General features: G+C 36.2%; 1 pseudogene; it reads right to left on the bottom strand.

The window, feature by feature from the left end:
- Positions 1–230: 230 nt before the first annotated feature.
- Positions 231–3090, bottom strand: LOC102019927 (annotated as a pseudogene).
- Positions 3091–9308: the final 6218 nt, after the last annotated feature.

Below are 9308 nucleotides of genomic sequence, written 5' to 3'. Positions count from 1 at the left end.
TTCTAGTCCAGTGATTAAAAAACACCAAGAAAATGATAAAGGGAACACTTTATGTCAGAGAGAGCAGACCACTTGACAAAGTTAGTTACATAAATATGGGAGAGATGCTAAAATCAAAGAAATGGAAACTTCAGGAAATAGAAGGGAAAAAGTACTATTCCTTTCTACATTCTGATCAAATATTGTAATTTCTTGCTCTAGGGATTGAATACTGTGATCAACAACACTTTTTAGCCCAAAACAATGGATAGTTTTATAATATCTTTCTCAAGAAGTCTTTTAAGAGCTTTCTTTATATCTTTATTCCCTAGACTGTAGATGTAGGGGTTCAGCATGGGTGTGACCACACCATACATCACTGAAGCTATTGCACTCGAGTGTGAGTCTTGGGTAACAGCAGAACTAAGGTACATACCTAGAACTGTACAGTAAAATAAAGAGACCACAGATAAGTAAGACACACAGGTAAAAAATGCTTTACACCTCCCCTGAGCCGATGAGATTGCACGCACGGAGGAAACAATCTTGGAGTGAGAGTAAAGGATACCTGCAAGAGAACCACCACCCAGAAACCCAGCTACAAAATTCATCACCATGTCATTAAGAAAAGTGTCAGAACAGGCGAGGTGAACCAACTGATTAGGCTCACAGAAAAAGTGAGGGATTTCCAAGTTTGTGCAGAAGGACAATCATAGCACCATTAAGCTTTGTAACAAGGAATTCAGGGCAGTTGCGATCCAAGACACCAACACCAGCAACCCACAGAGCTGGCGATTCATGATGACCATGTAGTGCAGGGGATGACAGATGGCCACAAATCGATCATAGGCCATCACAGCAAGGAGGAAGTTGTCTAATCTTACAAAGAATGCAAAAACATAAATCTGGATGATGCAGTCTTCATAAGTTATGATCTTAGTTTGTGTCTGGATGTTCACCAGCATCTTGGGCACAGCAGTAGAAATGAAACAGATGTCCACAAAGGAGAGGTGGAGAGGAAGAAGTACATGGGCGTGAGCAGGCGGGAGTCTGAGATGATGGCCAGGATGATGAGCAGGTTTCCAGTCATGGCCATCAGGTACACGGACAGAAAAAGCCTGAACACCAGGGGCTGCAGTCCTGGGTCTTCTGAAAATCCCGGAAGAAGAAACTCTCAAATTCGTGTACTGTTTTTGGTTCTACGTGCTGTAGGTAACCACTATGAGAAAGAAAAAGAACACGACTATCTTGTAGCTGGTGCTCCTTAGAACACCCCTCGTGCCACCTGTGGTTAGGAATTCTCATCTCTGTCTTTTCCTTAATACAGTAGATTGTATAATCTTCAGTTTTCATTAAAAATGTCCCATGCCCTTGAGGAATGTAAACTGATTCTTAAAATGTTCCTGGAACTATCTGGGCAATGAGTAGAGGGCCGCTGATGAGTTAAAGCCCCTGCAATCCAATCGTGGGGATAACCCAAGGAGATAAGTAGCATATGAAAGAGTAAAAGCTAGGAAATGATGTGAATGTTTTTACCACAACAATGATGAATACTTCAGGAGACCAACATACTGAACATTATACTATATCTAATCTGTCTATCTAATATCTATAAACATGGCACCTATAAATACAATTTGTATGTACCCATTAACAAAAAAGATGGTTATGTATCATATATACTAGTAATTGCTATAAGGAAAACATGATAGTCTAAGAAGGTGAGTGGATGGAGGTGCTATTTTTGTAGCTGGGCAGGCAAGACTTATGCACAAGATATTTGAACTGAGACTTCAAGGTTGCAAGTTTGGGGGAGCTACAATGTGTTGAGCTGGAGGAATGCGGAGTGCAAAGATCCTGAGGAAGGTACTTGTTTCAGATTTAAAAATTCAAAAAAAAAGCCAGGGTGGCAACCAGAATGAACAAGAGAGAGATGATGGGGAGATCCTGCCTGAGAAGACAGGAAGGAGGTGGCCTCCCTGAAGCTGCTGAAATGTTAAGATTTTCAAGATGCAGGGGGTTTTTTACCCACGTGTTGGCTTTGTATTTTTGCTTTAAAAAACTTGAAATGAAATTCTTATAGAAAGAATTGAATGCACGTAATGTGTACAATCAGAAAGGTCCGGGTATATGTCACCATGTGATCCTATCACCACAATCAATGTTATCAATGCATCCTTCACCTCGCAGGATGTTCTGCTGTTATCTCTTTGCCTTTATTTGTGGTAAAAATACTTAATGTGAGATCTGTATTCACAGCAAACATTTCACCCAAATATCATATTGTTAGCACTAAGCATGATATTATACAGCAAATATCTCAGAGTTCTTATATAACTGTAAGTTACTAAACATTTTAAAAATCTACATTTCCCCATCCTCCACTTCTCTGACGCCACCATTCTATTCCATGGATATGTGAGTTTGGCCATTTTGGATACATGAAGGAAATCATGCATTGTTTTTATTTAAAAGATATCTGGTAAATCAAAATCAATCTTTCCTTATTTCTTTGTTAGGTAGCCTTTGGGCTCCGGTATTACAGAGGTCCAAATTTTGGCAGATAAGCATTCTACAAGAGAACAACATTACAGTCCTTGATGAAAATATCTTCAAGAAAATGCTATCAAAATAGATAGAGAAGCATGTTAAAATAATTATCCCCCATTGGAATATATGAGTTCAGATACCACTGATCACTCCATGATAATCTCTATAAAATCTTGTACCTGCCAAGATAATCTACATTCTTTCTTCATACAATGGATTCCTGGGGACGTTATAACATATGCGCACTTGCTTCATTGCATTTTACCTTTGTCATTAAAACCTTATACCCAATTAAACAGAGATTTTACCTCCTTTTGCTAATTCAAATGTTTCCACAATGATAAAAAGTTACAAAATATAGAAAAAATGAAAAATTAAGGGGTAATATGAGATGTTATTTTAAACTACGGTGAGTGTTGAAACTAAAAAATTATTACAGTAAAAGGCATATTGCCATTAATCTGCTGCAAACATACACTCCCTCACTTTGAAGGCAAATCCCACTGTGGGAAGTAGTTTTCTGAGACTTCTTCCGTGAGTGTAATTAGTTGCGTCTGCCATGATGTCCAGAATGGATTCAAAATGTCTACCTTTCATGCTCATTTTGTCTTCGGACAGGAGTCAGAGGTCATATGTCAGATCTTATGGTAAAGTGGGTAAGGACATACTGTAATGTCTTCAGCAGCCTGCGTTGCTGATACATGGGACTTGACAGCTAGATTCATCATATTTTTTTATCACTTCTCATAAAGACTTCCATGAAAAAGGACTTCCAGGACTGCTTCAAAAAATGTCAAGAAGGATTAAGTGTATTTGAAGTGATGGGAACTATTTGGAGGGAAACTATTTCAAGGGAGACAAATGGCACTGTCTATTTAAGGAGGATTACTGGCCATGTGTCTTTTATAATTTTAAAGTTTAAACATGGATTGTATATATTGATCAAATCTTATCCAATAAAAAAGATTAGGTAAATGAATGAATTCAAAATGACTTCATTAAATGAAAACATGAAATAAATTCTCAATGAATGGTTCTAAAGGAACCATAATTTAATCACATGAACATAAGTCTCTAATGTAACATTTAATTAACCAAGTCCTGGAAATTAAATAATAAAAATATTTTTAGAGCCGGGCATAGTGGCGCATGCCTGTAATCCCAGCACTTGGGAGGCTGAAGTAGGAGGATCCTTGCAAGTTCAAGACCAGCCTGGGCTACAAAGTGAGCTCAAGGCCAGCCTGAACTGCGTAGTGAGACCCTGTCTCAAAAAGACCAAAAAAAAAAAAAAAATTTTAGGAGTAGCATAAGAAAGAGTAAGGTTATAATTCCATTGTGTATAAGTATACATTAATTCAATGCATTTATGATATTGAATAAAATGGTAACAATTATGAAATTAAATAATAACTATGTTTGGAACGTTCTAATAGCTGTCTTTATGAGCTCTTACCCAGCATGTCAGCTAAAAGCATTGTGTGCTTTACCTCACTTACACCCCACTGTAACCCCATGATGCTATTCAGACAGTTGTACAGAAAGAGAATGTGCATAAACATAATGAAACTTCTATGTATAAAAGAATGATTACAAAATGTGTAGACAATGTTTAGTAGAATATAAATGAATATCTTCCATAATGTAGTAGATGATCGCTATTTATAAAAATAGAACCAGTTACAAAATGTAAAAGGCAGTAACAAGGAAAAAGAGATAAAAAACAAGATGGCAAAATGTATAAAAGGTAATTGATTATTAATCATACAGAGGAATTTTCTAATTTTAAAAAGCAGTGAGAAGATGGGTCTGTTATATAGATAAGAGACATATTAAACTACAGAAAATTTATAAACTTTCAGTGCATATATAAATATGTAATCACAAACAGTAAATTTAGTTTTAAAATTCCATTCGTTCTTTGAAAGAATTTGTACAATTTAAAATTGCAAAGAGAAAGAAAAAGGGTCACCACCATCAGTAGTAATGAAAGAATTGAAATATAAATCTCTTTGGTTTTCTTCTACATGAGGCAAATAAAATTTACTTTGTCCATGTAGAAGTGCAGTGTGAGAGAAAATTACTGAAAAGTTTGTCTCATAAACAGTTGCTGCAAAATAGTATTTAAAGCAATTCCCTAATCTGATCTTTGTGATGAACATGAAAACAGGCTCAAATATACTTCAGCTTGAAAACTAAAGAAAAAGGGCCGGGGATGTAGCTCAGTGGATAAGCACTTGCCTGGCAAACGTGAGGTCATGACTTCAATTCTCAGTCCAAAAAAAAAAAAAAAATGGGCAGGGGATTTAGCTTAGTGGTACAGCACCTGCCTGGCAAGCGCAGGGTCGTAAGTTCAATTCCCAACACCAGAAAAAAAAAATTAAAGAAAAAACCTCCTCAATTCACTGCATATTCCTCCATTTTTTCCCTATACCCTAATTTTAAAACTATTTGGATATGTTCCAATTTTGTGAAAAATACTCTATACCACTATTTTGTTTGGTCTCATTCAATTGGGTTTCTGGTCCCCCAATGTAATATTCAACAGTGATGTATATATGCATTGCAGAATCAAAGATACATTTTTGGTAACGTATTAAATAAGTTGTGAATTAACCAAGTAAGCAAACAGAATGATATCTCAACTCTGGGCCAGGCATGCTTGGTTTCTCAGGTGACATAAGGTAAATTCCGTTAGTTCCCTTCTTGCTAATCCTTTTATGCAGACTGACTGTGTCTTAGATTCACCTTGATAGGACATCTAAGACAGATATCATTATTTCAAGTCTAGCTTCCTTCCTGCATAGTTGAAGATGGAGACTAAAGTTCTGCCCATACAAGCCAATAGGAAGGAGTGAAGCATCAGTAACCTAGCAACTCCTGGGGTTCCAAAATGAACCATGTCCTGTTCAGCTCAAGACTGTACTCTCTGAAGGACACCATCAGGGGATCTCCTTGTAGCTCCCTCCCTATATGTGCTCATTAGGTACATTTCTTCTTATTGCTACAACCCCTGAGCTTTGGTCTGAGCATAGAAAAACTTCTAGCTCACTCTATTTTCCCAAGGGACCAGGTTAGTAACCAGATGAATCTAGGAGAATCTGTATTATTGCTTCTCCACAAGTGTTTTGCTATCCAGAGGACTAACCTCATTAGAACTTTTGCCCAATTAGTAAATTGAAGTTTTCTCCAAAGTCTAGGGTACTTGAGTTGGGAATCTTCCTTATGACTACAAAATACTGGCTTCTAGAGAAGACACAGCTCCTGATAATTTCAGAAAATTGTTCTCCTCATCAAAGGAGATTGATTCCTAGGTATTTCATTTTTTTGGATGCTATTGTGAAAGGTGTGTCTCTAATTTCTCTCTCAGTAAGTTTGTTATTCATGTACAGGAAGGCTATAGAGTTTTGAGTGTTGATTTTGTATCTAGCTATACTACTGAATTTGGTCAATAGATCTACAAGTCTTTTGGTGAGTTTGTGAGCTCTTCTGTGTAGAGTATTATGTCATCTAAAAATAATGATAATTTAATTTCTTCCTTTCCTATCTTGTCTAATCACTCTGGCTAAAGTTTCCAGAACTATGTTGAATAAGAGTAGTGACAGTGGACATCCTGGTCTTATTCCTGAGTTTAGGGTGAAAGCTTTCAGTTTTTGTCCATTTAGTGTGATGTTGGCTGTTGGTTTGTCATAGATGGCTTTGATCAGATTGAGATGAAGACCATCTATTCCCATATTCTGTATGGTTTTTATCATGAATTGGTGTTGAACTTTGTCAAATGCTTTCTCTGTGTCTATTGGAATGATCATGTGGTTTTTGTCCTTGGTTCTGTTAATGTGGTCACCATGGGACATTACTACAAATTTCAGCTTTGTGATGCTTTTTACAAACACTTAGGAGTTCATGCTTGGAACACAAGTCAAAATTGCCATTTACTCTTGCATTTTCAAAATATCTAATAATTATAAGAGATTTATTGACATTTCTGTGCACTGTGGACTAATGTTAGAATCTCATAAGGATTACAGTTTAAGATTTTACATATGTACATTGCACAAGGTCAGTAGTATTAAGGATTCACCTTACATTTGCAAAAATGCGGCCAAGAAAGATTAAATAATCTACTCAAAGTGATGAATTAAGGAAGGGTTGAACTTTGGAAATTCACCAAGATGTTCTTGTTGTTGCACTGTCAGCCAGTTGTCCTTCACAAGGGATGATTATGCCTTCAGGATATACTGGGCAATGTCTAGGGAAATTCTGATTTTTACAAATGGCAAGGTTATATGGCACCAGCATAGTGGAAGCCAGGGATGCTGCCCAACCTCCTGTGATGTACAACACAGCAGCTAGCACGGAAGTGTTATGTAGCACAAATGATGACAATGGTGAGACTGGCAAATACTTCCAGACGATAACTTCTGCAACCTCAAAGTGAATCTAAAAATTAGGAACCTTGTTCAGATACAGGAACCTTGCTCATGACTGGAAGCTCCAGGTTGGCCTGTGACTCACTTGCAGTGGATATTGATGTTATCAGTGCTGGTGTGTGGACCACTCTGAGAGATTAAGATTGTGATGTGGATAGTACCGCAATGGATACAGAAGCATAAGAGTCCCTTTGAGATACTGATTCCATTTCTCTTTGGTATCCAAGTGGTAGTAAGGCTTGTGGGTCCACTGGCATTGCAATATTATATACTAAGGCTGTGGCCCAGTGTCAGAATCAATTTAGGCATTTTGAGGCCATTCCAATTGGAAATTCTTTCACTCAGCTAATTTCTTATTTTAAGTGGTCAAGTGGTAGATTCAGTAGCTTATAAATATGTATCTAACTATCTACCCATGTCAAAAACCAAATGACAAACAGCAAACTTAGTGGAAAAAAAAAAAACATTCAACTCATCCTTTACAAGAATAAAATGAAAAGATAAAATAACCCCAATAGAAAGAAAGGGAACCAACGACAGGAAAATGATATGACAAGGATAAATCAGTGCATACTAGTTATAACCACCAATGTAAATGATTTCAATTCACTAATCAAAAGAAACAAATTGACAGAAGAGATCAAGAGCGAGATCCAGTAACGTGCTGCAAAGAAGAAACACATTTAACCCAAAAAGAAATTCAAAGACTGAAACTCAAAGGATAGAGAACAACACTTCATGCAACAGGCATCTGAAAGAAGGCAGGAGTAGCTATTCTACTTGAAGGTAAAATGGAATTCAAGCCAAGACTGATCAAGAGACAAAGAGGTCACTACATAACTGTTAATGGAAAAATCCAAGAAGAAAAGATAACAACCGTAAATATATATGCACCAAATACCAGTGCACCCAACATTAATGGATGTGAAACATCAAATAAACACTAATATAACTATCATGGAGGACCTCAAAAACACCACTGTCAAAAATAGACAGCTAAACTAGACAAAAAATTCAACAAAGAAATATCAGAACTGAACCAAAACTTTGAATAAATGGATTTAATAGATATCTATAGAGTGACCCACTCCACAAGAACAGAATACACATTCTTCTCAGCTACACATGAGACTTTCTCCAAAATAGACCACATACTAGCTCATAGAACATGCTTAAGAAAATACAAAGGAATTTAAATTATCCCATTCATATTATCAGATCATAGTGCATTGACATTGGACGTCAGCGGCAAAAGAAACCACAAGAACTACATAAACATGTGGAAATTAAATAACACCCTCCTGAACAATCAATGGGTCAGAGATGAAAGAAGAAATTAGACAGTTTCTACAATATGATATGATGGAATTTATGGGACACAATAAAAGGAGTCCTGTGAGGGAAACTTATGGCTGTGAATTCCCACACTGGAAAAACAGAGCAAAGCTTAAATAAATATTCTAATTTTGAACCTCAAGTTTCTAGAAAAAGAAGAGAAGGTTAAACAAAGTAAATTCAAGGGAGGAAATTATAAAGATCAAAGTGGAAATTGCAAAATTAAAACTAAGAAAACAATACAAAGAATCAATGAATCAAAGATGTATTTCTTTGGAAGATTAAATAAAATTGATTAAAAAAACCGTTAGCCAACCTTATCAAAAAAGGACTCAAAAATACACAATTAAGAATGAAAGGGTGAATCACAATAGATCCAGCAGAAATCCAGAAAATCATCAATACCTATTATGAGAACACCTTTTTGTACTCTAATAAGAAGGAAAAAGCAGAAGAAATAAACAGATTCCTTGATACATATGAATTAGCAAAACTGAATCAAGAAAATACAAAAATTCTAAATATCCCCATATCAGTCAATGAAATTGAAGAAATAACCTCAAAAAAAAACTACCAAAAAGAAAAGCCCAGGTCCTGACAGATTCACTATTGAATTCTATCAGAAATTTAGAGCTCTAATGCTACTACTCCTCAAACTCTTTAATGAAATTGAAATAAAAGTACTACTCCCAAATTCATTCGTAGAAGCAAGCATTACTCTGATACCAAACCAGGGAAGGATCCAACTAAGAAAGAGAACTATAGGATAATCTCCCTAATGAACATAGATGCAAAAATTCTCAATCATATACTGCCAAACAGAATGCAGCAAATCATCAAAACAATAACACACCATGACCAAGTTGGAGGCATCCCACAGAGCAGACATGGTCCAACATACATAAATCGATAAATGGAATACACCACATTAACAGAACCAAGGACAAAAACCACATGATCATTCCAATAGACACAGAGAAAGCATTTGACAAAGTTCAACACCAATTCATGATAAAA

The sequence above is a fragment of the Chinchilla lanigera genome, unplaced genomic scaffold (assembly GCF_000276665.1).
Source record: "Chinchilla lanigera isolate Chin_1 unplaced genomic scaffold, ChiLan1.0 scaffold00094, whole genome shotgun sequence".
In the NCBI taxonomy this organism is placed as follows: domain Eukaryota; kingdom Metazoa; phylum Chordata; class Mammalia; order Rodentia; family Chinchillidae; genus Chinchilla; species Chinchilla lanigera.
The sequence above is the reverse complement of the archived record's forward strand: the minus strand, read 5'-3'. Positions and strand labels throughout refer to the sequence as shown.